Raw genomic sequence first — 27,026 nt, 5'->3', positions numbered from 1 at the left:
CAACATGAATGGATGTTGAGGGCATCATGCTGAGTGAAATAGGTCAAAGACAAAAACATCACATGGTATCACTTATGTGTGAAAAAAAAAGTAAGCTCATATATAGGGAAAGCAGGTTGGTTGTTGCCAGAGGTGGAAGATAGGGAGTGGGTAAAATGGGTGAAGGGAGTCAGAAGGCACAAACTTTTTGTTTAAAATAAATGTCACAGTGATATAATGTGTAGCATTGTGACTATAGTTAAACTATTGCATATTTGAAAGTTGCTAAGAGACCAGATCTTAAAAGTTCCCATTACTAGAAAAAGAAAATTCTGTAATTATATATATGGTGATATATATTGGGGAAACTTATGTGGTGGTCATTGCATAAAATATAGAAATATCAAATAATTATGTTGTAAACCTGGAAAGAATACATTGTTGAATGTGAATTATAACTCAGTGAATTTTTTAAAAAGTCCTACTTGAACAAAGAAAACCTTGCACTATACATTGTAGTTAACATTATCAGTAGAGCAACACATAACCAATAGCTGCCCACAGAATACATTGGTTGGAACTTGATTGTGAAGTAACAGAATAGTCAATGTTTCTTACATGTTACCTGCAGTAAGGATCCACTTATTAGTCCTTTCTAGGATTGTTGCTAAAATTGGTATATGTGCGTAAGGAAAGTGGAGCTACAGAGAGAAATTCTAAGATGATTTTGTTGTCTTGAAATCCAGTTACACCGTTTCAGGCTTCGTTTCTGGATCCAAGATTTAAGAGCAGAATTTTCTCGAGGGATCTTATGAGGCTGCATGTTCATTTAAAAAGCTTTAGAAATAAAAATGTAAGTGAGGGCTATAATTTTTTTGAAATTTTCTTTTTCAACAGCTTTATTGAGATATAATTCACTTATCATATCATTCACCCACTTAAAGTGTACACTTCAGTGACTTTCAGTATAGTAGCTGACTTGTGCAACAATTGCCACAGTTGATTTTAAAACATTTTCATTACGCCAGCAGGAAACTCTGCACCCCTTAGTTGTTATTCTCCAACCTTCTCCCTGGACCCAGGCAACCCCTAACCTACTTTCAGTCTGTATGGATTTGTCACTGTGGACATTTCACATGAATAGAATCCTATAAAAAATGGCCTTTTATAACTAACTTCATTTTAGCATAATGTTTTCAAGGTTTTTTTTATGTTGCAGCATGAATCAATATTTCATTTTTTAAAAATAAGAAATAATAACATTCCATTGTATGGGTATAGCACATTTTGTTTATCCATTATCAGTTGGAGGATATTTGGGTGTTTCCACTCTTGGGCCATTATACATAATGATTTTATGAAAATTTGTTTTCAAGTTTTTGTGTGGACATATTTTCATTTTTCTTGAGTTTATACCTAGAAGCAGAGTTGTTGGTCCTATGGTAATTCTCCATTAATATTTTGAGAAGCTGCCAGAATGTTTTCTGAAGTGGCTGCCATTTTGTTTTCACCAGCAATATAAGAGAGTTCTGATTTCTTCACATCTTACTAGTATCCATTGTCTGTCTTTTTTATTTTAGCCATCCTTGTAGGAGTAAAGTGGTAGCTCATTGTGGCTTATATTTGCATTTCAGTAGTGATAAATGATGTGGAGGATCTTTTGATTTGTTTATTGGGTATTTGTTTTCATTCTTGGGAGAATTATCTATCCAAATCATTTGCCCATTATTCTAATTAGATCATTTGTCTCTGTATTGTTGAATTGTGCTTTTTGTATATGTTGGGTACAAGTTCCTTAGCAGATATATGGTTTGCAAATATTTCCTCACATTTTATGGAGTGTGTTTTTCTTTATTGATGATGTTCTTTGACATCAATAATATTGTATTATAATCATCAAACTTGCTATGAGACTTGATCTTAATTATTCCAACCACTAAAAAGAGATTATAATTATGTGACGTGATAGAGGTACTAATTATCACTGCAACGGCAATCATACTACAATATATAAATGCAACAAATTAACACGTTGTGCATCTTAAATTTATATAATGTTTTATGTCAAATATATTTCAATAAATAATAAATAAAAATTAAGGAAATTAGAAATATATTTTGAGGCACATAAATTTTTTATTTTGATGTTGTTTATACATCTGAAGTCGTATCTCAGAAACTGTTGCTTAATACAAGGTAACAATGATTTATTTCTATGTTGTTTTCTAAGAATTTTATAGTTTTAGCTCTTATATTACTGTATATTATGATGCATATTGAATTTATTTTTGCATATGGGGTGATATATATTTTAGGGGGTAGAGATAAAGGAAGTTTCCAAAAGAATTTTTATATATGAAAGTAGATTTATAGGATCCTGGGGGTCCGGCTAAGATTGCCTTTTGCCCTTAGCAAAGTATTAACGTCGAGGCAACTGAGTCCCTAGACGAAGATCACTCTGCCTGTTTCAAGGATTTTTCAGTGGGCTATAGGCAGTAAGGAAATTTAGTATTTTTTATTCTGCCTTTGTTTCCTATGTCATATATATACACACACACACACATTTTATATATTTTATATCTTTATGTCAGTACCACAGTCTCTTACTTATTGTAATTTTGTAGTAAGTTCAAACCAGGAAAAATGAGTGCTCCAACCTGTTTGTTTTTTTAAGATTGTTTTGCCTATTTTAGGCTTGTTGCATTGCCATATGAGTTTGAAGATTAGCTTCTTAGTTTCTGTAAGAAAGCAACTGAGATTTTGACAGGTATTGTGTTGAATCTGTATATTAATTTGAGGAGTATGGTCATCGTAACACTATCAAGTCTTCCAATTTATGAACATGGTGTCTTCCCATATAATTAGATCTTTTACTTCAAAAGTATTTTGTAGTTTTCAGCATACAAGCCTTGCACTTCTTTTGTTATTTCTGACTTTGTTCTTTTTGATGCTATTGTAAATGGAATTGTTTCCTTAATTTCATATCTGGAGTATTCATTGCTACTGTATAGGAAGGCAACTGTAGTTTGCATATTGATCTTGAAACTTACCTGAACTCATTTATTAGTTCTAAGAGCATTTGTGTGTGCCTGGGTGTGTGTGCATGTTCGTAAATTCCTTAGGATTTTTCTTTTTTTTTTTTTTCCATACAAGATCATATTATCTGTGAATAGAGATAGTTTAACTTCTTTCTTTTTAATTTGAAGGTCTTTTTATTACTTTTAATTACATAATTGCTTATATTTTTCTTTTATGGTTTTTGGTCATTTTTTTTTTTTTTGTATTGGTATTGCTGCTTGAGGCAGCTGTGATGTTATATAATTACCCAAGATTTTATTTGTTTGATTTTTTTTTTTTTTTTTAAAGAAATGCCCTGGAGAAAGTGCTTTTTACACTGAGGGGACTCTAGTCCAGTCAAATGAAGAGAAGCCTTGTGAAGGGACTTTTCAAGGAGTTAGCTGATAGGTTCAAATACTGGAAGTTCTCTGATGATGCCAGATTGGGGGAGACTCCAAAAACCCTTCTGCGCTTACTTTATTGAGTGTTAATCTGCTGTTTTTCACAACTACCATGTTTGAAAGGCTTGCTGATTTCCAAGATTATCGTGGAACTGGGGAAAGGAGACTGGAAGTAGGGTAAGTGAAAGTGCCACAAAACTCCCTACTGTTCTTACAAAGATTTATCTTTTTTCTTCATAAATGCTCCTTGGATTATTGTAAGCACTTGGTAAATTTCTAAATTTCTGAAAAAGTTGATTTTGACAATTCATCCAGTGTTTTTATTGCTTATATAAAGGAATCAAATTTTTAAGTTCTTTACTCTGCCATTCTGGAATTGCTTGTCTTTAAGGGCTGTTATTTTAAAACTACTTCTGAAAATAATCAGAAGGCACCCCCAATATTGCAGAAGCTTTTAATCTGTGGGATCGCTTCAGTGACGTTGCATTACCACCATCAACCAAATGCTTGAGTTCAGAAATGAACAATTTTTCCAAGTTATTATTTCATATGGAAAGAAAATAATGCTGAATAAACTGGGGTGACTTCATCAGCAGCAGTAACATATATAGTAACAGAGTGAGCCAAAAACCGCCTTGTTTTTTCAGTGACTTCAGTTGAAAGTGAGCATATGTTTAGCTTCATAATGTACATTACTGTGCCTTCAGGAGCAATCTAACTGTTCAATGTGTTGAAAAGTAATTGTTCTTGCATAGTCATGTCAAAATTTCGAACTCTGACTAGTAAAATTTTAATAATAAAATTATAATAATATCTAATTTTAATAAAATTTGATTAAAAATTTTTTTTTACTTTAGAAATTTGTGCTGTTAGGGGACACCCGGGTGGCTCAGTGGTTAAGCACTTGCCTTCGGCCCACGGCGTGATCCTAGAGTCCCAGGAAAGAGTCCCATATTGGGCTTCCTGCATGGAGCCTGCTTCTCCTTCTGTCCGTGTCTCTGCCTCTCTCCCTCTCTCTGTGTCTCTCATGAATAAATAATAAAAATCTTTAAAAAAAAGATAGAAATTTATGCTGTTATTTTTTGGCTTTGGCCTTCTCTTTGGTCAAATACTGACTTTAATACTTGCTCATTAAGAATTTTTCCAAGTTATTTTTCATCATACCTTAGCTTTCTAAAAGTAATTACAAAAAATCATAACCCAGTAATTGGTGTTCTGTAGATTTTCGAGATTTGTATATCTGTTTTTTATAAAGCCTAAGACAATAGAAAGTGTTCTCATGTGACAACATGCGTCTTATGAGAAGAGCTATGTGGAAGGGTAGAAAGCAAAGGTTGTCTGCAGTGTTTCCTGACATGTGTTTTCCAAACTCATAAGCCCTTAGGATAATTAAGAGGAATAGTTAGGATGTAAAAGAGAGGTTGGGTTTCAAGATAGAGCAATAGCAGTATTTGGCATTAACTTTTACTTTTAAAATAATGTTAAAATTTCAGAAGAATCATTAGAACAGTACAAAGAAATTTGGTACAACCTTGTGATGGTCAACTTTATGTGTCAAGTTGACTGGGCTAAGAAATGCTTAGATAGCTGGTAAACATTATTTCTGGGTGTGTCTGTGAGGGTATTTTTAAAAGAGATTAGCATTTGAATCAATGGACTGAGTAAAGTGATCTGCCTCTCTAATGTGGTGGATATCATCCAAGCTGCTAAAGTGCCTGAAAAGAATAAAGAGGAAGAAGGGTAAACTCACTTTTTCTCTCTTTGTTGAGCTTGGACATCCATTTACTCCCACTTTGGACACCAGAGCTCCTACTTCTTGGGACTTTGGACCAGGACAGATAGCTACACCATCAAATCGCCTGGTTCTTGGGCCTTCCATTTTTTCTTTTCTTCAAGATTTTATTTAAATTCCAGTTAGTTAACATACAGTGTTATAATAGTTTCAGGTATAGAATTTAGTCTCAGGCTTTTAGACTTGAGCTGAATTATATCACTGGTTTCCTTGGTGCTCTAGCTTGCAGATGGCATATTGTGGTATATCTCAGCCTCCATAATCATGTGAGCCAATTTCTGTGATAAATCTCTTATGTTTCTATTTATATCCTATTGGTTCTTTTTCTCTGAAGAATCCTAATACAAACCTTCACCTGTATTCCACAATTTTTAGCACTTTACCTTTCATTCTCTGTCTCTTTCTGTCTTGAGCTATTCGTGAATAAGTCATAGATACAATGACCCAGATTCCAAAAATTTCCATTGTTTCCTAAAAGCCAGGGCATGGTCCTTCATAACTCCAGTATACCTAATACAATAAGGAAATTAACATGAATAAAATACCATCATCTAATCCCCATGCATGCAGATTTTTACCTGTTTTTTCTGAAAGTGCCCTTTATAGAGTAAAATATTTTTTTTTCATTTGTTTGTTTCTTTTCTGGTCCATAAACCAATCCAGGTTACACATTGCATTTAGAGGCCATGTGTTTTTAGACTCTTTGAATCTTTATCTTTCATGGCCTTGACTTCTTTTTTAAGATGTCTGTATTCTATGATATTTTCTTATAATTTGTTTCCAGCTATGCATTTTGGGAATACCATGAAAGTAATGTAGTATTTACTCTGTCTCATGAGATGTCATATGGTTTGTCCTACAGTTGGTAGGGGTAACTTTTATAACTTGTTTAAAATTGTGTCTGCCAGATTTTTCCTTTCTAAGATTAATAAATAAGTATCTTGTGTGGGAAATATCAGAAAGGGAGACAGAAGATAAAGACTCCTAACTCTGGGAAACGAACTAGGGGAAGGGGAGGAGGGCGTGGGGTGGGGGTGAATAGGTGACGGGCACTGAGGGGGGCACTTGACGGGATGAGCACTGGGTGTTATTCTGTATGTTGGTAAATTGAACACCAATAAAAATTTATTATTAAAAAAATAAGTATCTTATACTTATAAATAAATAAAAAATATTTTGTGGGAAGATACTTTGAGACTATGTAAATATCCTGTTTTGCATCAAACATTGATCTACTAATTTTAGCATCCATTAATGATTCTTTCCTGAATCGATTATTATGATGATGATTATGGAATGGTGATTTTCGAATTTCACTATGCCTTCTATATTTGTTAGTTGGCATTCTACTATAAGATAGAGATTTCCATTTTTAATGGGCTACAATAAATTATCATTACTTATTTTGATATTAATTTTTTTCCAAGGTTAGTCAATGGTACAACCTTAAGATCAACTTGTCTAATCTTTTGAAATGTCCCTATGAATCTTTGAATAAGCTCCCTTAGTTTCTGTCATGACAGAATGTTTTTGGTTAATCTTATATTTTCCTAGCTGAAGCCCTGGCAACTTTTTGCTGTTGTTTTTAAATTGGAGAATGAATGGATTTAGAAACACCAGTCTGGGAACCAAGTGTGTGTTCATTACCTCCAGGATTACGCATAAATTCACATATATACGTATTTTTGTCTATTTCTATGTAAAAACTACATGTTCACATGGATACCTCAGATTTGCTCTAGCTTTTGTCCCCTTTTGTATTTGTACCTTCTTTATCTAGCAGTAGGGCCCTAACACCTATTATTCTGAGTAGATTTACTTATTTATTTAGTTCTCTTGTCTTTAACTGTTTTTGTAATTCTCTGGACTGTTTCCTTAGTGTCAGCCTTGTGAAACATGATGATTATGCTAATTAAAATATTCCTTTTCAACTCAAAAGTCATGACTGATGCCAGAGAGGAGCTGAGTTTCCGTAGGAAAGAAGGGAAGAAGCTACCTAGAGCATTTTGAAGAGGCATTTTTCTCACAGACTCATAAAATTACGGCATTAATGAAGTGAAAAAAAGAAAACTATGTGATGATTCTAGTAAAAGAACTAGGAATAAGAGATGTCTATGAAGGGAAATGATTGGTGAATAGAGAGTATCCCCTCTTGTAATGCCTTGGTGCTAAATCGAGGTATCAGAACCATAGAGTGGTCTTATGGGAGAAAGGCTAAGTATCTGAAGGGAAAGGGACTTAGAATAAGAAATAATACTGAAAAAAAAAAAAAAAAGAAATAACACTGAGTTGCAGAAAAGAAGGTACTATTTCTTGAGCACTCAAGTTTAGGATTGAGATTTATATCTACTGCACATGAAATGACATTAGACAACCACACAAATATAATATAATGAATTAAATATTAATATGTAACTTACAATGCTCTTAAAAATCATATGACTAGATTTTCTAAGTGAACGATAGAATTAAAGAAATTATTACATACTTGTCATAGCTTGGTGAAACTGGAAGAAATTTTTTTTTACCATAACTTCCTTAAAAAATTTTTATATATAATTTCAAAGCATTCACTTTTTAGGATAGCTTTTCAAGTTTTGTGAAAAATTTAAGAAATTCCATTATGATAAATGTAAATGATAGATTTTCTTTTTTGCGATGGCCTACACATTTAGAAGCCTTTCTTTGCCCTTTGTAAATCATAATCCTAGAATGAGTTCCCAGGTGGGAACCACCATCCTTTGACATCACCTTGATAAATGCTCTATATTATGCACATCTCCTCTGCCTCTGTCAACATCAGGAACAGGCACTGGACTGTAGAATCTATTTTTGTCAAACAAGCTTCTCATTTGCTTTGCTTGTCACAGCAGGCTATCTTGGACTTCTTTTTGCTGAGTCTGCCTTTTCCTTCTTGTTCTGCATAATGTACACATAATATGTCCCAGACATTTTAGCGGTAACAGAATTTGAATCACAAAACAATATGAAAAAGTATGTTCATATCCTATTACTTTGACCTAACCTTGCAGATTTGTTCCCTGCTGTTCTAAGTATCCACCTTGCTTCCTACAACCTGCTTTTTTTGCTCATGTAATTCTCTCCCTTACACTGAAAATTTTTATTGTCAATGCCCCGACTGTTCTTTAAGGCCCTCTTTAAATCCTGTTTTCTGAAAGGACATTCCAGATCCTTTCCATGTAAATTATTATTTTTTCCCTTTGTGATTCTTTCATCACAATTTGTACCACTCATGTAGCACTCACCTCATTCTTTGTCTGGATTATAATTACTTGGGTAAATACAGTAATGAAGAGGGAAATTCCAAAGCTTCAGAGAAAAACCAGGTATGACTTCATCACATAAGACATTGAAAAGGAAGACTGATTTTTGCACACTTTCACAAATGGCTTTGATGAGGAGGAATTGTCTAGAAAGGACCTAAAGAAACAAACACGATAGCACAAATTCAAGAGTGTAGAACAAGGGTCAGTAAACTTTTCTATTAATTATTGTTGGGAGAGAATTCTCCGTGGGTGTCTCACGCATTTCTTGCAAGCAAGCAGTGGCAGTCAGTTTTTTAAGAGTGTCTTTTTCAGGAGGTAGTATAGTAGCAAAATAGCCTTGCAATATAGAGAAAGCATCTTTTCTGTAGAACAGAGGACAGTTTTCTTTGTTGTCAAGTATAATAAAGATAATGCATCTCTCCAAAGGGCAAAGGTGGAGCAGGCTTTCTTGTAGCCCATTATAAAGAATTGGAAATTTCTAAAATCGATTTCTCAGCTGTGACTGAATCAAGTATGGGTGATTCATCCTGAGGTAAAATTCACTTCCTGCTGTGAACCTGTAACCAGTGAAACCATGATACACATATTGTATTATGTTCTTAACAGAACACAAACATGTGATAGGCATAGGATAGACATTCCCATTCCAAAAGGGAGAAATTAGAAAGAAGAATCTAGTCACAGGCCCCAAGCAAGTCCAAACCTTGCAGGGAAAATTCCTTTAGTTTTGAGGCTTGAAACAATCCTTTTGGTTCAATGTTTTGTCCTCTAAGCCCACAGAGGTAGTGGTCTTGTCTGGACCCACTGGGGTGACAGTGTTGTCCCCTTAGCTCTGGGCAACAGTTCTGCCCTGCTGAAACCAAGGAAGAGACCACGTTGTCCTGTGAGCCTGTATCTTCTGCACCTGTGGTGGTAGGGGCACCCTACTGATATCTGGATCACCTTCTGAGTCATTCTTCCCTTTTCTTTAAGGATAACGTATATTTATAGCCAGATAACTCTGTTGTCTTATCCTTTCTGTTCTGATAGTTTTCCTTTGTTTCATTCTCTCTCTGTTCTTTAATCCAAGCTGGTGGTGTTTCTACTGGTATAACTCATGTCTATTCCTCTCTTCTGCTGAGAAGTCCTATTGGATACAGCCATGTATGAGTCATTCACACATATGACTCACACGTGTAAGTCACACTATTTATCAAATGATTGTTCAGCCACACCCTTGATGTTCTCTTCAGAATGTAGTTTTTCACTTTTTGAAGTATGGATAGGCTGAGAATTTTTCAAAGCTTCAAGTTCTGCTTCCTTTTTGTTTAATAATTGCTTCAGTTCATCTCTTTTTTGTATTTTATTACAAATAGTAAGGAGAAATCAGACTATACCCTCAACATTTTGCTTAGAAACTGCCCCAGCTAAACATTGGTTTTTATTGTTCATGAACTCTATCTTCCACAAAAACTAGACAAGTTATTTGTAAGAAATACCCTTCCGTCATTGTCCAATAACATGTTCCTCATTTCCATTTGAATGATTTGACCAGAAGCATCTTTTATATTTTTACCAACAATCTCTTTTTAAAGCAATTGTGGGGAAGCCTGGGTGGCTCAGCAGTTGAGTGTCTCTCTTCAGCTCAGGGCTTGATCCTGGGGTCTGGGATTGAGTCCCGCATCGGGCTCCTTGCTGAGAGCCTGCTTCTCCCTCTGCCTGTATCTCTGCCTCTCTGTGTCTGTCATGAATAAATAAAATCTTAAAAAAAATAAAGCAATTGTGGCTTTTTAAAATGTGCATCTCAAAACTGTTCCAGTCTTGACCCATTACTCTGTTTTAAAGCCACTTCTACATTTGTAAATTTTTTTTACAGTAGAACCCACTTCTCAGTACCAAAATCTGTATTACTCTGATAGGGTTGTCATAACTAAATACCACTGACGAGTGGTGTAAACAACAGAAATTTATTTTTTTACTGTTAGGAAGTCCAAAATCAAGGTGTCAGCAGGTTTAGTATCTCCTGAGGCCTGTCTTCTCAGTTTGCAAATGGCCATCTTTTTCCTGTGTCCTCACATGGTTTTTCTTCTCTGTGCATCATCACTGGTATCTCTTTGTGTGCCCAAATTTTCTCTCTTATAAGGGCACTGGTCAGATTGGATTAAGACCCATCCTATCACCCTCATTTTAATTTAATCACATCTTTCAAATTCATCTCCACGTACAATCATATTCTGAAATACTGGACATTAGAGCTTCACAATATGAATTTTATGAGGTTAGGATTCAGCTCATAACACAGGAATATTGACATTCAATGAATACACTCATTTCAAAGAACATAGTTGTTGAAGCAATCTAGTATTACTCTGTAAAAGCATCGACCCTCATAGTATATCACTTTTGTTGTTGAAAAGGGAGAAAAAGCCTGTGGCCTCATCAGTTGTAGCTTTCATTTTTACCACTCTTTTTGAATAACAACTGTATTAAAAACTATCTTGAAAATAAAAGACAATGATGTAGATAGTACTTGCAGTCCTTAACAGAATTTTTTTCTATTTTATCCTATAAAATACGAATTTTATTTCCCCAGTATAAGACTTAAGCCTCAAAGCTAGGTTGCTTGTTGCTGTTGTTTTATAATTAACAGAGAATAAAGCTTATTTTTAAAAATGTCTTTAAATTTTTCTTTCCTAACCTTACATGCTAGGCTTATTTATTTATTTATTTATTAATTTATTAAAGATTTTATTTATTTATTCATGAGAGACACAGGGAGAGAGAGGCAGAGACACAGGCAGAGGGAGAAGAAGCAGGCTCCATGCAGGGAGCCCGATGTGGGACTCCATCCTGGAACTCCGGGATCACACCCTGAGGTGAAGGCGGATGCTCAACTGCTGAGCCACCCAGGTGTCCCTCATTGAAGAGTTCTATATTTCACTTGCAACTTCTTTTATTTCTTAGAGAAAGATATATGAAGATTTTTTTTGCCATGGTTTTCTCTCATCTATATATGAAATTAACTTTTATTTCAATAACTTGTTTCTTCATATAATCATCTTCTTGCTTATAATGATCAATCTCAGCCTTCCACAAGTTCCTTCCTATTTTGGAAGAAATCAGTCTTAATCTCCATATATCCCTTTATCTATCCATTCATCTAATGTCTATTTATAATGTACATATTCATCATTCTCATATTTCTTATGGTATAATCTAATAAATATATAAAAATATTTTCTGTCATTCATAGATAAGCTTTCTAAAGAGCTGATCTAATGTTCTGAATTTTTCCTCATTTAATTTTAACCAATACCTGAGAATAAAAGCTATAAAGTCCAAAACCCAAAAGATAGTACCTAAGAATAAAATCTGTGAAATGTGTTCTTGGGATGACTGGCAAAGATAAGTTATCATATAAGTAACTGACTCCATGGAAAATATACATAAATATGTGACTGAAGAGATCATGGATTTTCAGTCAAGATTACTTCAGAAAATTTGGAAACTCATTGTAACAGAAAATCAAATTTAACAAGTTAGTTAACCACTGTCAGAAAGGAGAACATATAAACAGAAGGGCAATCATTAGCTTTAATTCTAAAAAAGTAGAGCCTGAAGCAGCAAAAAGATTTGCCAGAATGACTTTAACACTATCTAGGAGAAAGAGTAGCTAATTAGTGGGTGGATTTCTTTCAGGATTCAGGCTATTCCCAAGCTTTACATTTTTTCTGTAGCTCCCCAATTAACTCCAGGGTAAAGTATAAGTTTCTTAGCATGTAAAAGCCTTGGCTTAATTTTGTTTCTGGCTAAATGAACATCTCTTGCCACAACCATTACACATACATCCCAGACATAATAGATTGAAATTTGAAAATTTCTGCATAGTCCACAATACTTTTGCATATAATGTTGTTTCTGCTGAATATACTTCTCATTCTTCTTTCCTATATAACACCTACTAATCCTTAACACTCTGCACAGATAATCCTTACCAAGAACCTCCCTTGATCCATTAGTCTATGTAAGTGCCTTTACTTCAGTTCTCATGCACTTTGTGTTTACCTCTGACATAGAACTTATTACTTGATTTTATGTTTTTTTCAGTAGACCAGGAGCTCTTTGAAGACATGGGAAGAATTCAAAACCTTATTTTAAAAAAAAGGAATGAAGAATGTCGCTGCAGTGAAGATGACTACATCAGGTTATAATAACTTGTTAATAATCATTAATCTAATGAACATACTTGTTCCTGTTTCTTTTCTCATCAAACAAATTTCTGATTATAATTTCCCTTCCCCTCCCCTAGTAATTTGCCTTCCAGCAGAAAATATTCTGCTGAAGGCTTAAGCCTCTCCTACTCTAGGCACTTCTATTTTTCATTGTATCTTGGATATTGAATTGTGATGTGCTGTATGTTTCTGTTTTCCCTCAGGTGTATTTTCCATTTTTTTTGCACCTGATTCTTTTCCCCAAGTGACTGATTTCAATAATATGCATCAATGGGTTCTTTTGTCCATTGACTTCTTGTTGTATTTGGTCAATGGGAAAGCCCTGAAAGTAGGTAAGAGGGCAGGACAATTAAGGGGTCAGAATACTATTCCTTTCTGTGCCTATGACTTTCTGTGACACTTAACTGACACCACTTTCAAGGTGGTCTGTTTATAACACTATTTCTGGATTCTGATAATAACTTTACCTACCCTCCTTTTTCTTATCCAGATGTGTTAACAGTCCATTTTTACTAGGCCTGGAATAATGGCAGTATCCCCCTATGATTTCACTTTATTCAGCCTTATTCAAAATATCCTAGATAGAATATGCCTTCCTGGGACCATATTGAGGGTTAAATGGAATTCTAGAATAGAATCATTCATATATGCAAAAAAAAAAAAAAACAAAAACACAGGGGTAATAACTCTTTGCCAAATGGGATGGGGCCTGGGTGATCCATAGCATAGCATGGCATTATGATTAATTAAATCGAATCATTAGATGAAGCACAGATGGAGATCAAGTGGCTGTGGCACTTAGTGGTTAAGGTAATGGTAGTGATTATATGATTGTTGGATTTCTTGGATTCAGTTTATAGCTTTAGAGATACATGTATAGGAAAAGTGAAAATATCAGCTATTAACAGACAATTATGAATACTGTGGAGAGCTGGAAGGTTTTTTAGCCGTTTTGAAGGAATCTCATGAATTCATAGGGGAATATAAGACTGAAGACCAATAGGGGTTGATTGTAACAGTCAATTAGATACTCGATCTTGCTAATTATTTCACACTAAGGTAAGGACCATAGTGGGGAAGGATAGGACTTTTATGTAGGAATGGGGATATTTACATAGTAGGACAAAGTGTACTTATTCTGTTTTGCCTCAAGACTGTGTCAAATCACTGACTTACATGACTATATGATGTAGTGTGAGGCTGTGCTTCTCACATTTTTTAAAAACTTTTTAAAAACATTTTATTTATTTATTCATGAGAGACACACACACACACACACAGAGAGAGAGAGAGAGAGAGAGAGAGAGAGAGAGGCAGAAACACAGACAGAGGGAGGAGTAGGCTCCATGCAGGGAGCCAGACGTGGGACTCGATCCCAGGTCTCCAGGATCACAACCCAGGCTGAAGGTGGTGCTAAACCGCTGAGCCACCCAGGCTGCCCTCACATTTTAATGTACATGTGAATCACCTGGGAATCCTTAAAATGCAGATTTAGATTCAGTCTGAGGTGTGAGCTGGGTGTGGCCTGAAAATCATCTCAATTCCTTACATCAAACATGTTGTGCTGATTGAAAATGGTGAACAAGAAGTAACAGCACCATAAATGAGTAAGCTATATGTGTGTCAGAGAATGGGAGATAAATGCTGAAAAAATTCAGTAGTATGCCACATCAATGGAATTTTTAGGGGTTCATCGTAAGACAGCCCTTCTAAACAATAAAACAAATTATTCCACCTAACCTAGTGAAAGAGACACAGCTTGGTAGATCTTGGATTTTTGGAAGCGGTATATTCTCCATCATCTTCTTCCTTAACCCATTTACTTATCCAGATTAGTAAAGGTATTAGTATTGATTCATGCCTTGAATTAAAAAGAGCTCTGAAACAAGGCTGATTTTGGCTCAAGCCATTTTATAATTTGAGTTTAATTATGTAACATAACCAATGATTTTTTTTTTCAAGTATTTGTGACAGACACAATGTTGTATGACACTTTTCCAAATCCAAGTACAAGAAATCCCAGCTCAGGCAGCTACAGTTTAGGAGTGATGCAATATTCTCCATATTCTTCTATCAACTGTTTCTGGCTTGTCACTGGACTGTGGTAGAAAGTAGATGCTTGACCTTGTAAAACACTGTAATTATGTGAATCTGATTATCCAAGATGAGCTGTATGTTATTCAGAATCAGCCCAGATATAAAAGTTGGATATGAATAGCAGCATTACTTTATAAAATGGAGGTGGTATGTAATAGACCACTAGCACAATGGATGAATCAGTTGAACATGGTACCTACTTCACTTCTTTGCCACCATGCAGAAGGAAAAAGAGTGAACCTGGTTTATTGGTAGATCTGATTGTAGTATCAGCATCAGTTAGAAGGTGACAGCAGTTCTCAAAGTGACCCCAAAAAGAGTGGCTATAGTAGAGGTCATGATCCAATGACTGTTTTCTAAGACTAAAGTATTCATTTCTTCTGCTTCTGGGAGTCATTGGCAGCCAACTGTTCTCAATTGAGTTCTCATCCAAGACATCGTATTAGCTGAAGAGATTCTACCTACCTAAAGTCATGCCCCCTTCCTAGAGACAGCTCAATTCAGTAATTGGTCATACAGAGGCATTAAGGTCTGTTCCCATGCCACAATATAGAACATCTCTGAAGAACCATCCCAGCTCTAATCTATAGAATCAGCTAAAGTCTTTGTTGAGAGTGTCACTGTTCAAATTCTCCCTCTGCCCAATTCTGCTTCTTTACTTCATAACTGTTGATATTGAGCAAGTCCAAATAAACTTTCTACATATAAATCATGATCTCAGAGATAGTTCTCAAGAGTACTCACAGATTGAGTCTGTGACAAAAGGTGTTGAGAGTGGTCTGAGCTGAGTCACTGACAGAGTGTAAAGGAACATGGAATAGTTTGTGAGGTAAACAATTATGTTTACTAATTCAGGTCTTTGAATCAGCTGTAGAAGCAGAATGTTGCAGCTATTTTAATGTTAAATTACCCTTCTACCTATTTCTTTCTTTTTAATGAAGAATATGAGTTTTAGTTAATATTTTAGGTTTCAAGTTGGGCATATGGCCAAATTAATATCGCCACAATGATATGGTACCTGGTGATATTTGTATGTCTCCTATGTGGAGAATGAAACTTCAAACCCATGAAGAATAAGAGTGATCTAAAGGGAGAAAAGATGTACCTCACCAGGTAACTTTTTTTCCCACTAAATCTCTCTCTGTCCTTCTCTACCCACATTTATATCCTGAGAGGATAGTCTATATGGATTGTATCAATGAGCTCTCTTGCCCTCTATTTTTTTAAAATTTTTATTTATTTATAGTCACAGAGAGAGAGAGAGAAAGAGAGGCAGAGACACAGGCAAAGGGAGAAGCGGGCTCCATGCACCGGGAGCCCAACATGGGATTCGATCCCAGGTCTCCAGGATCACGCCCTGGGCCAAAGGCAGGCGCCAAACCGCTGCGCCACCCAGGGATCCCTCTTGCCCTCTATTTTATGATTGCTTTCATCCAATGGGAGTCTTAAAAAAAATATGAGGGAAGACAGGAAGGGAGAGAATTTTATTTATTCCCCTGGATTAGTCCTGTGGGACTAAGTCCTTTGGATTGTTTCTCTCTACTGAAACCTCTTCCTTTCAAGGCAGCCCTTTGAGCCTAGGTGTGTTAAGAGCTCTGCCCTAAGGTACTACATTCTTGTCATTTCCTATATTGTTCTCAGTTGTAGTTTTCTGGTAACCTTCCTTGAATTAACCCTAATTTAAATGTATTTTCTATTGGGATCCAGACCAACAGACTTGGAGAAACCTTCCCCACCCCACAAAAAGCATCTATAAGAAGTCACCTGGCTTTTATAGACAAAGCCTGTCTTCTAGTCTTACTCTACCTAGGACCAAGTGTTTTCTTACATTTTAAAAACTGACTTAGTGCTCAATTCAGAATGCAAATAACTTTTTTTAAAGAGATACCAATGATTAGGCCTGCCATTAACATTTTCAGACTCTGAAAAAACAAAGCTTAAAAAAACTCATTTTCAGACTCTGGGAAATAGTGCAAATGGAGGCCCACATACCATGAGTCTAATTATTCAAAAGATATATATATATATACACACACATATATAGATATACACACATATATAGATATACATATATATATCTAAAATTATTAAATACAGGGTATTCTTTTATCTTGACAAATACACCTTCATAACAACATACTAAATGTGTGCATCTGTGGCATTTCATGACTGAAATTTGGCAAAATACCAAAGATGAATGAATTTAAATATTGTACTTGTCTGCATGTTTTGTTGATGGGCAGTGATGTTTGGATGAGAATAAAATTAGTATATTCATAAATTATAAATGTCATACTAGTTTAATAAAATTATTTTTTCACACATTTTTAGGAAATTCACTAGTTATGTTTTTGTAGTCAATATCTTCAACTAACTTATGTTCTATTATCATCAATGCCAAAATAATTTTTTCTGATTAATGTCATTTGAATTTGGAGAAGTTTATTTTGTTGAATCAGTGGCTAATAGACTGGGCAACAAATTCTTAAAACTAAGGTGGAGAAATAAACCCTAAATTTTTTATTTTATATCATGATAAGATGATGCAGGCAGTCTGAGTCTGAGGACTTAGAGTGGGTCCCACAGCCCAGAGGATTCTTGGCTTTATGAAGCATGGAAATCAAACATGAGTCAAGAAGAAGCAAGAGCAGGGTTTACTGAAGGGATAGAGCAGATACAGATAATGTGCCTGGGAGACTCAGAAAGAAAAAGGGGCATGAATCTCATCTTGGCTTGAGGGTCTGGAGTTTTTATTGAGGATGGTGGTCTGGTGTATGTGTCTTTTCAGGCATCCAGGAACTGGATGAACAAAGACGAATGCTCAGATGTCCTCCATAAGTCTCTTATGCCCTGGAGCCAGGGATCTTGGTTGGCATCAAGATGTTTGGAGTCAGTTTTCTTGGGAGAGCGTTCACAAGTTCATGACCACCTCACCCAGTTACTCCTTGGATGTCATCTATTGTGCTGAAGACTCCAAGGAAATCATTAATTCCTTGACTTTTACAAGGAGAACATACATTAAGGCATATGTAAGGAAGGGTATGCAAGTCCTAAAAAGAATAGAAGCAGGAAAGGACCAAAGAAAAAAAGGGCATTTTTTTCATGGGGTCCTTACATACATTCATTTTTGTATTTTTAAGAAAATATGAATAACTTTCAAAAGTTAATATCAAATAATTTTGAATTATGCAGATTATTGCATTTTTTATGAAAGACCAAATTTTCCTTTAGCTTGAGGTTCTTTGATTGTTTTGCTTATCTTTTCAAGTATGTTTTTAATTTTGGATGTTTTTAACACTACTTAGTCAGCATTTTTATCATGTCTCCCAGAATGTTTGTAAAATTGATACTTTCTTCCAGATATTACATTTTTAGGCAGATGCAGAAAATAGCACATATAGATTTCAAATCATTTCAAAGTATTTCATTTCTTTGAGTCTACTTGAGGTCTCCTGATAATAGATTCAAACTATGTGCTGCACATGTTTTAGGAATGTTTCAGGATTATCAGCCAAAATTCTAGATTGTAAAGCCTCAAAAAATCAATCATTCTAGTGACATTTTCATAGTGTTGTCCTCCATAATCTTTTTATCCAAGGCTTAAAAATGCCAGCTGTTTTTTTTCAGTTCTTCACTTAAAAGTGTACTTTTTAAAATAATAAGTGCAAAAACATTAAAATGCTCATTAATTTCAACCTCATTGTTTTCTTCCTGATAATTCCATGGTATGCACAATAAATGTTGTTTTCGGCTTAGTTCTCATTTTCCTGTGCACTCTGGTTGAACTGATAAATACTACTTACTTTTTAATTTTGTGTAAAATTGCTTCTCTCACTTTATTTTTTTTTTTTTATTTATTTATTTATTTATTTTTTTTCTCACTTTATTATTCACTAAGTTAATCATCTGATTTTGATTTCTCTAAGTGATAATATTTAAAGAAATACATTGTACATATTTGGCCATTTTAACATAAATTTTGAAATGATTTCTACCTAAACCAGAAGATTTGTTATTTTCTGTAATCATTGTGCTTTGAAAAGCATCACTAGGATTGAATAAATATTGGCCACATACCTATTCTTTAAGAACATCATATTATACTTTAGGTCTTATATTTATTTAGCACCATTGATCATTTGCTATTATTTAGCCACTTTTATATTCTTATAATTGAGTGTGTGCTTTTTCTCTGTGTAAGTGAAGTTTTGTATTCTAATCGAAAACTAAAGTGTTTCCAGTAACAACTTCAGCCAAAATTAATATCAAAAATTGCTTGTAAAACATGTAACAACAACCTGAAATAGAACGTTCAACTTCTGTATTTCCTTTCTTTATTGGAAACAATTTTGGTGTCTAATAAAATATTAAATTTTCTATTTTATTCATTCAAAAATCTGTTCATCAGACTTTAATTTGAGTCAGATCATGTTAACTAGAACCAGTCTCATACCATGAGAGTGATGAGATAGGAGTTTTTCAGAATCATAATCTAATAAGCATAATAGCTTGAAGTTTTATTTTTTCTCAATTTCTTGTTTTTATGAATTTAATTTCTGTTACCTTTTAAATAGCAGGCCAGAGTTCCATATCTGATACGAAAATTCTTTCTCAGTCTCATTGTTTGATCAGTAATGAGATCTTTATTAAACAAAAATTGCAACAATTTTATTTAACCTGTTCAACCTTTTGTTTAACCTATTAACAAATAGAAAATCTTCAGAAGAGGACTGCTAAATTTTTAAAAACAGGAAATAGCAAAAAGGAGCTGACTCCTGCAGAGCATCATTTACATAAGCTTATAAACAGAACATTACAGAATTTTTATTTTATTTATTTATTTATTTATTTATTTATTTATTTATTTATTTTTTCAAAATTTTTATTTTAAAACGTTATCATTACTGGGGTGCCTGAGTAGCTTAGTCATTTACCCGTCTGGTCTGCCTTTGGCTCAGGTCATGACCCCAGGATCCCAGGAATCAAGCCCCACCTTTGCCTCCTTGCTCGTGGGGCATCTGCTTCTCTATCTCCCTTTCCCTTTTGACTCCACTTGTTCTTTTTTTCTCTTTCTCTCTCTCAAATAAATAAATAAAATCTTTTTTTTTAAAGCTATCATTACTGATCCAAACGATAGGAATGGGCAACATCATTATCCTTAATCAAATTTCTTAATCCCAGCAGTATTATAAGATATAATAGTGATTCTTTGACCATAAATATGTTGTTCTTCAAATTTTTCTGTCAACTTACAAGAATCAATGCTTGTTTAAAAGAAGGAAAAGTTAAGAGAATCCAACTTAATTATGTATTTTTAACAAAAGTTCTATTTTATGTTAAATTTTGCTTCCTGTCCATGTCATACCCAGAAAAGAAAATATGTTCCTTTAAAATGTGTTTTGAAAATGGCTGCACATAGAGGAGAGATTCACTTGTTCATATGACCTCAATCCAGTTAAGAAAGTAGATACAAAATGTATGTATATAAATAGCAGCAGTACAAATTAGTTCTTGCAATGACCCATTTGTTTAATCTGATTATTTAAAATTACCAAGTAAAATCCTATAGTTAAATTTTTGCTGCCTTTATTTATTTGCTCGTTAAAACTTGAGTGGATTATGTTGAATGCCTTCCAACAAATAAACATAACGTTTCACACTGCTGCTCTTGGCTCCCCATATACATGATGAGTTGACAGTTTATAGCCAATAGTTTTATTAAAACCTTCATAGTTCTTTTTCAACAAAGGGAAGCTCTGGTGATTTATTCATTCAATCACAATTCTCAAGTCACCTTTATATCATTTATTTTTATTTTCATAGCTGAACTTACAATGTGCAGTAAGAAGTGTGGGGATGGGGGGTAGAAAAATCTCCTCCAGTGATATTTTTTGTTGTTGAAGAAGAAACGATCTATATCCATTATTAATGGATGGACTTTGTATGCTATGTTAAAGCTTATCTCCAAATATTCTTTAAAGTCTTAAAAGGTAAACTTTTTGATAATTCATTGCCTTATTATTTGTCATTACTATATTCATTTTATATGATCAAATTTATTAGTGTTATGATTTATACTTTCCATATGTTTATAGCACTTTGGAGATTTTTCTGTAATCAATATGACTAGTACATTTTTATGTGGCTTCAAGTATAATTTTTAAGTTGTAAATGTTTTAAAGCCTTCTGAGATTTATATAATATATCCTTGTTTTATGAAATAACATTCAATATGCATCAATAATGCAATCCTTTTCTAACCCTGCCTTCATTATTTAAAAATAAAAGAAGGAAAATAAATAAGCATTCAACTCATAAATTTGGGAAATTAATAACTAGGATGAAATGGGTAATAAAGATAACAGAATCAGAAAACATCAGAGTAGAATTCTAAGTCTGAGTAAACTGTTAATTGTAAGTAAGCAACTTCAAGAGTTGGTTCTAAGAAAAAGTCAGTTAAATATACAGTTGCAATCAGATAAAAAATTAATGAAAGCAGCTCATCAGCACCCCCCACAAATTTTGAAAATCAGAGGCCATATATGAAAACTGAAGAGTAGATTAAAAATATACATTTGACAATTTCCTTGAACTGGATGGTTTATAGATAAATACGTATAATTAAAATGAAGACAAGGAGATATAGATAATTAAATATAACAATAACCTTGAGAGAAGTTTTAAAAATGTGTCAACTACCTCCACAAAAGTTCTGGGTCCAGACAGTGTTGTAGAAAATTATATTCAAACTTTAATTGCAGCGCTCTTTAAATTGCTTTACACACACACACACACACACACACACCCCATAAAGACGATTCCAAACTTGTTTTTACAAAGCTAGTATAACCTGAGGCACCTGGGTGACTCGGACGATTAAGTATCTGGCTTAGAGTATGATCTCAGGGTCTCAGGATCACTCTGAATAGAGCTTCACATTGGGTCCTTGCTCAGCAGGGGGTCTGCTTGTCCCTTTCCCACTGCCTCCTCCCCAAAGCTCATGCTTTGACTCTTTCGTTTTCTCAAATAAATAAATAAAATATTTTTAAAAACCCACAAAGCTAGTATAACCTAATATCAAAACTTGCCAAACAGTGTCCAAAAGAAGAAAATTCAATCATCGCACTTACAGAGAATAGAATAATCCTAAATTCTTTGGACATCAATATAAATTTTGCTTCCTCTGAAAGTATTCCTTGAGATAATTGGTTGTATCTATTTATAGAAATGTTTTTAAAAAGCATTATCCCAAGTATGTAAAAATAAATGAAATAAATATATATAAATTATCTGTATATGTAAAAACTTTAAAAAATTTTTTATTCATTTATTCATAGAGACAGAGAGAGAGAGAGGCAGAGACACAGGCAGAGAAAGAAGCAGGCATCATACAGAGAGCCTGACGTGGGACTCGATCCAGGGAATCCAGGATCATGCCCTGGGCTGCAGGCGGCGCTAAACCACTGCGCCACCGGGGTTGCCCTGTATATGTAAAAACTTAAAATGTATACAGAGCATATAAAATATGTAATGTATGCATTCGTATATAAGAAAAATAAAAATATTAACATTGTGCTTTATTTGTAAAGTGGGTGATTTACAAATAGGTGATTTCATTTTTTATTCATGGTTGAAGTTCTTTGTAATTCTTATTTCTGTTGTTATAAAAGTACATAAATAAATAATTCATAATCCAATTATGTGTCTCTCTTATGGAGACTATAGTCCAGAGTGTTACATGATTTCTAGGAACTCAGTGATAAAAATTCTTTTTTTTTTTTTTTTTTTTTTTTAGTGATAAAATTTCTTACCGGTGAATTAGGTTTTGTTGTTCTAGTTTTGTATTTTGCCTCTCTGAGGAAGACTCACTACTAACTGGCCTTCCAAAAACTCTTTGTGCTACTTCTGTGCCTCAGGATTCCTTCAAGCAAGGGAAGGTCTACCAGGGACAAATAGAATTACCAGTCACCCAAGGAGGTAGATGCCAATACAGCCGGTCTTGATGCCCTCTGGCTGTTCATTGACAGTTAAAACCAACAACCGTATTTTCAACTTCCTATGACTGTTTGGGGAAGGATTCACTGACAACTTTTTGATTTCACCTTCCCTTGCTTCTTACTATTTCTATTTAATATGGTATTTTTTTTTCAGTTTTCAGATATTATCATTTTTTAAAAAAAGATTTTATTTATTCATGAGAGACACACAGAGAGAGAGAGAGAGAAAGAGAGAGAGAGGCTGAGACACAGGGAGAGGGAGAAGCAGGCTCCATCCAGCGAGCCTGACGTGGGACTTGATCCCGGGTCTTCAGGATCACACCCTGGGCTGAAGGCGGTGCTAAACCACTGAGCCACCTGGGCTGCCCAGATATTACCATTTTTTATTTAAGTTGCTAACACATATGTGTAGTAAAAACCAAAAGAAATAAAAAGTTGCCAAATAACATATTGTGTACAAGTATAAAAGAAAGTTGTTCTCCTTAGCCTGTCCATCATACTTCTTCTCAGAGGTTTTCTAGTTTTCATTCCAGAGATGTTTTCTAGTTTTCATTCCAGAGATGTTCTCTGCACATACAAGTATAGTTGTGTATAGATCTTTCTGAGAAAATTAATGTTAGCATGTTATGCACACTATTTGACGCGCTTTTCTCATTTTTAAAAGTTGAAGTATAGCTGATACACAATTTTACATCAGTTTCAAGTGTACAACATCGTGATTGGACAAGTCAGTACTGTGCTGTGCTCACCATAAGTGTAGCTACCATCAGCCACCATACAACCAAGCAATTACAATACCATTGACTATATTCCCTATGCTGTACTTTTTATCCTTGTTACTTATTCATTCCATTACTGGAAGCCTGTACCTCCCATTCCCCTTCACACATTTTGCTCACTTGACAGCTTTTAAAAAGTTTAACAATATATATCAGAGGTTTTCCCATATTAGGTCATTTAGAATTGCCTGACTTTTAGTAATGGCTGCCTATTATTTTATTAATTGGCTACACAGAAATATATTTAATCCTTTATGATAGACATTTAGGAAAATGGGCAAAGAATATGAAAAAGAATTAGATGTCATGAAATAAAGGAAAATAGGTCAACCACTCATGATGAGAGAAAATATACCACGTTAATGTGAATTTGTGAATGTCTAGTGGGTTAGCAAGTACTCTTATGTATTGTTGGTGGAAATATTAATAGGTGGAACTTTTATAGATGTTTTGATCATAATTAAAATGATCTTAATTTTTCACCCAAAACTTCTATTTTTAACACATAGTGGAGAGAAAAACTTATAACAGAAGGTTAGGTTTATAAATGGTTACTCAGTGTAGCATAATTGTAAGACAAAAGAGTGAAGTAATTTTCAATAGTTTTTAGACTCTATGTATAGATCAAATGCTAGAACAAAGGAAAGAAAAGCTAAAGAAGACAACACAACTTTCATTTTGCTTAGTGAAAACTTTTATGATGAGAGTTTAGCAGAGCAAAAAGTTAACAATGTAAAATAAACAATTTGGATTAGATTGCAGGAGAAATTGATTTATGCTTTCCTATCTTCTTAAAATCCATTAGCTGCCAAATATATATCAATTTAGGGGGTATGTGCACCTGACCTTATTTCCCACTCATGGGACTGGAAAATTTTCCCATTGGTTAAGTTGTAATTCTATTGGATACAAGATTTAGGGGGACAAAAAGTCATGAAAAGAGAATAAGAAAGAAATGCTACTTTTTAAAAGAAACTCACTTTTGTCATTGGTCTAGCCTTCTCAACTGCCCGACAGCTAGTGACTCCTACCAAAAGGGCCTGTTCCAAACCTGAGGGCTCCTAATTCTCAGACTCTGAGATCTACTGGAAAAGTCACTCTCCTGGGATTCCTAAGGAATCTTGATCTTTCTTTGCTCCTCATGGCCTGTGTGATCCAGGGCAGCTCTCTAAACTTTTTAGATTCATAGTTTTGTTCATATATAAAATGAAAGTGTGTGATCAGTTGATCAGTTAATTTTCAACAAAGCAGAAAAGACTACCCAATGGGAAAAAGACAGCATCTTCAACAAATTGTGTTGGGAAAAATGGATAGCAACATGCAAAAGAATGAAACTGGACTATTTTCTTGCACGAAACACAAAAATTAATTCACAATGGATTAAAAACCTAGGTGTGAGACATAAAAATCCTAGAGAAGAACACAGGCAGTCTGTGTTAGCAACTTCTTTCCAGATAGGTCTCTTAAGGCAAGGAAAACAAAAGCAAAAATAGGCTATTGGGACTTCATCAAATTAAAAAGTTTCTGCAGAGTGAAAGATGCAATCAGCAAAACTAAAAGGCAACTTATGGAATGGGAGAAGATATTTGCAAATGACATAGCTAATAAATAGTCACTATCTAAAATATATAAAGGATTTGTACAATTCAGCATTCAAAAAATCAAATAGTCTTATTAAAAATGGGCAGAAGACATGAATAGACATTTTTCCAAAGAAGACATACGGATTGCCAACATGAAAAGATGCTCAGAACCAGTCATCGTCAGGGAAATACAAATCAAAACTATAATGAGATATCACCTCACACCTGTCAGAATGGTAAAAATCAAAAACACAAGAAACAACAGGTGCTGGTGAGAATGTGGAGAAAGGGGAACCCTCTTACACTGCTGATGGGAATGCAAGCTGGTGCAGCCACTCTGGAAAACAGTATGGAGATTCTTCAAAAAGGTAATAATATAACTACTGTATGATCTAGCAATTGCACTACTACATATTGATCTAAAAATACAAAAACACTAATTCTAAGAAATACATATGCCTCGGCATTTATAGCAGCGTTATCTACAACAGTCAAATTACGGAAGCAGCCCAAGTGTCCACCGACTGATAGATGGAAAATGGAATACTATTCAGCCATAAAAAAGAACGAAGCTTTGTCATTTGCAATGACAGGGATGGTGATAGAGTATTAAGCTAAGCAAAATGATTTCACTCATATGTGGAACTTAAGAAACAAATGAGCAAAGGGGGAAAAAAGAGAGAGAGGGAGGCAAACCAAGAAATAGACTCAACCAAAGAGAACAAACTGATGGTTACCAGAAGGGAGGTGGGATGGGAGGATGGGTTAAATGGGTGATGGGGATAAAGGAGGGCACTTGTATTGAGCACTGGGTGTGTATGGAAGTATTGAATCATTATGTTGTACAGCTGAAATTAATTTTACACTGTATGTTAACTAACTAGAATTTGAATAAAAACTGAAAAAAAATAAAATGAAGTCTAGATGGCCAATAAATTTTTCTTTTAGATTTGACATTGATTCTGGCTTCTCACTTAGTTTCAAGGGGTTACAAATCCTAAGAGGAGGTAATTATATCCACTGTATAAGCAGATGTTGGTTGTACTGAAGCAATTTGAGATAATGTTTTCTGCATGGCCATGGATTCTAGGAGAGAACCCTAAAATATGGTTACCTCAACACACATTTTCACTTCAGTTTAAGGTCATTAACTAAATGTAAATCAACCAATATACAAAATAAATAACATTTATGCACGTTTCATAGTTTGGTTTAAAAAACTGTCAACAGAGGGAAAGCCATAGAGTTGAGGCGGATTACACAGCAAATACTCACCTACTTGAGGATCCGGAACTAGCTGAGGAACTTTTTTTGATAGTGCAGTCTGGTTCTGTTTTATGTATGTCCCTTTATTTCATTCCCATGTTGATTGTTTGCTGGCCAAGAGTAAGATTCAAGACATCCAATAGATGTCTAAGATCAAACCAGGTCTCATTTAATTTTGCTATGTCCCTAGGCAGTCTAATTGTATTTTCACAGATTCAAGCTTTTGGTACTGAATTGTCAGACAATGGTTTATATCATAATAGATCACTTATGAAACGTTCTATGTCATAGGCAGGACACAGTGTACAGAACACTGTATTAGAGAGAGGTTTTCCTTACTGCTCATGATCACAAAAGAGTTCAAAATGTGTATTAAATTGGTGGCACATATCTAAAAAGAAGACAAAGAATAAATTATTTTCCCTTTTTATTTTCCATTGTTTTAAAATGACTTGAACTTGAGTAAGTGCAAAATAACATAAATTAACCTAAAGGCTTAGAGGTTTTGTAAAACACACATCTATTTTTTCACAAACATCCTGTGGATCGACAACACAGTCCTTTAATTTGTTCCAGT

General features: G+C 34.4%; 1 long non-coding RNA gene across 1 annotated transcript; it reads right to left on the bottom strand.

The window, feature by feature from the left end:
* Positions 1 to 5,612: 5,612 nt before the first annotated feature.
* On the bottom strand, positions 5,613 to 26,683 carry LOC119867043. Its single transcript, XR_005382156.1, has 3 exons — positions 26,459 to 26,683; positions 8,496 to 8,670; positions 5,613 to 5,739 (listed from the first exon to the last, which is right to left on the bottom strand). It is a non-coding gene; the product is annotated as an uncharacterized LOC119867043 (long non-coding RNA).
* Between the last annotated feature and the right edge of the window lie 343 nt (positions 26,684 to 27,026).

The sequence above is a fragment of the Canis lupus genome, chromosome 31, assembly GCF_011100685.1.
Source record: "Canis lupus familiaris isolate Mischka breed German Shepherd chromosome 31, alternate assembly UU_Cfam_GSD_1.0, whole genome shotgun sequence".
NCBI classification, from domain to species: Eukaryota; Metazoa; Chordata; class Mammalia; order Carnivora; family Canidae; genus Canis; species Canis lupus.
Note: the sequence above shows the minus strand (reverse complement) of the source record. Positions and strands in the feature narration are given on the sequence as shown.